The sequence below is a fragment of the Takifugu flavidus genome, chromosome 11 (assembly GCF_003711565.1).
Source record: "Takifugu flavidus isolate HTHZ2018 chromosome 11, ASM371156v2, whole genome shotgun sequence".
Taxonomy (NCBI): Eukaryota; Metazoa; Chordata; class Actinopteri; order Tetraodontiformes; family Tetraodontidae; genus Takifugu; species Takifugu flavidus.
This window is the reverse complement of record NC_079530.1, coordinates 8,868,987-8,871,897: the sequence shown is the minus strand read 5'-3', so window position 1 is coordinate 8,871,897 and position 2,911 is coordinate 8,868,987. Positions and strand designations below refer to the sequence as shown.

The 2,911-nt window shown below is 41.6% G+C and overlaps 1 long non-coding RNA gene across 1 annotated transcript in view; it reads left to right on the top strand.

The window, feature by feature from the left end:
* The first annotated feature begins 1,180 nt into the window (after positions 1-1,180).
* LOC130533578 (uncharacterized) overlaps positions 1,181-2,911 on the top strand; it is a 51,008-nt gene continuing 49,277 nt past the window's right edge. Inside the window, exon 1 of the long non-coding RNA XR_008952616.1 lies at positions 1,181-1,528. This is a non-coding gene — a long non-coding RNA (uncharacterized LOC130533578). The remainder of the gene's footprint in view (positions 1,529-2,911) is intronic.

Genomic DNA, 2,911 nt, shown 5'->3' with positions numbered 1-2,911 from the left:
CGCTGCCTTCACTGACTTGCCAGAAACATCGGAAATCCCTATATCGACGTTATTGTTTAAACACAACATAACAAACCTAAATGTTTATACATAAACAATATAAATGGTTAAATCTAAGCCGTTGCCGATCTCAATAATAATCAATGAAGAACACAGGATGCAATTACCTTTCATTTATGATAATTGACAATATGTACATGTCAAAAGTACATGGAATTATTATCAGTAGTGCAAAATGGTGCAAAGTAAAATTCAAGATAAGCTTTGCTGCTGCTGCCGCGGATACTACTATTAATAATAATATACATTGATCAATAGATGCCCAGTTGCTATGTGTAATTATTTTACACTGGTAAAATGATGCCAAAGCAGCCAGGAAACGGTAGCTATAATACAGTCAGCATTTAGGCACCCTTGAGCTCAGCTCCACTGTCAATTCTTTGCTTAATAAGTTTTACCTGTGAAACCTTGAGCTTGCTCAGTGTCATTTTGAGCTAACAGCACTCTTCGGTGAATAGAGACAGGTTTGACAAAGTAGATTTTTAAATAAAAATGTGTTGTGAGGACAGGGATTAGGCCGAGTAAGAAAAGGAAGGCCTTGTTATCTGTTCACTGTATTCTCAAAAATTATCCCTTAACTGTACTACACTTAAAAAAAAGAAAAAAAGCTTCCAGGTCTGATGCAACAATGTGCAGAGGTCACCTAACCATTATTGGGAGTCTGTCCTGTTCTTTTTGAGTTTTGTCAGTTGCATAAAACTCTGGTGTGTCTGTTTGTAGTTCAAACGCTCTGCAAAAACAACCAGGTAAAGAATGGGCTAAGAAAGGGATTACATATAGGTACAGAGCCAAGAATTTAGGGTTGTGGGTTGACATGGACACATTTTACATGGTAGCATAAGCAAATTATAACGACAACAGTAGAAATGCTTGACGTGTGATTTTGATCTTGACTCACACATCCATATTGTATTATTATTATTTAAAGCTGTGATTATGGCTCACACTTAATGCTAATATGCCTCATCCTTCTTTTAACTACTGTTCCTAAAATTGGCTCAACGTGCAGGAAAAGCAACTCAAGGGATACAGCAAAATTTCCCCCCATTCTAATCCAATCAAAACATGATTACAACAAAAGCGCACAGCAACAATGCGCACTTGTCCTTCAGCTCCCTTTTGAGCCTGTATTCATTCGTGCAGCATCAGGGAGAGAATAGGAATGTGTGATTATACTGTATAGAGCCTGCGAGGGGAGTGTGTCAAAGTATGCATGCCACACAATGAGCCTGGAGAGATTGATGTTTTTGTCATCCACCTGCTTCAAAGCTGTGAAAAAAAGAAAAAGCAGCCGGCTGATGCAAGTAGAGAAACCTAGCCAGGCAGGCTCACAAACAAAAGAGGGAGAACCTCACTGCTCCTCGTTTTGCTCATTTTTTTTTATTTTAAAAAAACATATTTTAATCTGAGGTTTGTCTTGTGGTTCACACTGGGCTCAAATCATCTCTGAGTCTTGTGTCCGGACTGGGTAAGTGTTTTCTCTTTTCTTAAAAAGAAGAAACGGTAACAATTTAATTTATGCTTCTTTTTTTTGCTGCTCTATTGCGAAAGAAGCAGCAGCAGCCTCCCTTCCCTCCCTTGTCTTCCTTTCTCTTTCTTTGCATTCTCCCTCTTGTGCATGGCGAGCAAATGTGTGGGGCGTTTAATGACATTCCAGGTTATAAAAGAAAAGAAAAGAAAGGGATAAGGGCGTCAAAATGTAGCGTGAGAGGATAGTGGAGGGGTATGCAGTCGGCTCTGTCGTCTCCTGTCTTCCGCTGCCTCCAGCGCCGAGCCTCCGTCTGGGAGAGGAATGATCTATGGTGCTTTGTTTATCACTGGCCATGGTCACTTCTCTGGAATGCAATTGGCTGGAACTCCACCGTGTGGGTCCTGCACCCCACGTCTCTCTCTCCCCCTCTCTCTCCTTCTCTCTCTTCCTCTCTGTGAAACAAGACAGGAGCAGGGTTGCCTTGTCCGACATGCCTTTCTATCGCTTTTTTTTTTTCCTGGTGTTTTGCATGTATCTGAATGATAATGGCACATATTGTTCCTGCGCGAGTGACTGATTGAACAGCTTGACAGTGAAAATGCATTCAGGATTCAGTGTGTTGCAGATTACTTTATGTTTTGTCCCCGTTTGAGCACAATTTTGGACGCATTTGTGTGCGCTTATTTTCTGAAGTGAAGGAAGGTGTTGTTGAATTTCTAACCTCAGCGCGAATTGGCTGCTTTTATCCTGATTTGATGGGAATTGAGTCAGATTTTTGTTTTGATTTATGGGGAAATCTGTAGGTTGTTTCCGTCCTAGAAATGTTTTAGCTGCTTCTTTTTCTGACGTATGAAGACAATAGAACGGTTTTCTTCTTTTGTCTCACAGCTGCCAGAGTGTAAATTATCCACATTAGCAGTTAATATTTTTAGGCTTCATCAGTGTCTTTGTGTGTTTCACTTGAGCTGACACCATAAACCATGTCCTATTACCACACACACACACACACACACACACCACACACACACACAACACACACACACACACACACACACACACACACACACACACACACACACCAAGCATGGCTACCGACCATCACTTTTCTCTTCAAGTATATTTTGGAACGTATACGTGTGCGAGAGAGTGTGTGTGTCCAGATAAGTGGGAGCAGAGTGTGTGAAGTCTTAGCTGTGGATTACACGCCTCACACACGGGCTTGTATCCAGGCCGCTGTCTGACATGACTTGATGGGATTACAGTAGCAGGGTTCTGTGTGTCGCCATTCTCACCCTATCCTGCCACAGAGGTGCAGCTGGAGGTCACTTCAAACTCACATGTGTGTGTTTGCGGCTTATAGTTTAACACCACGAGTTTATT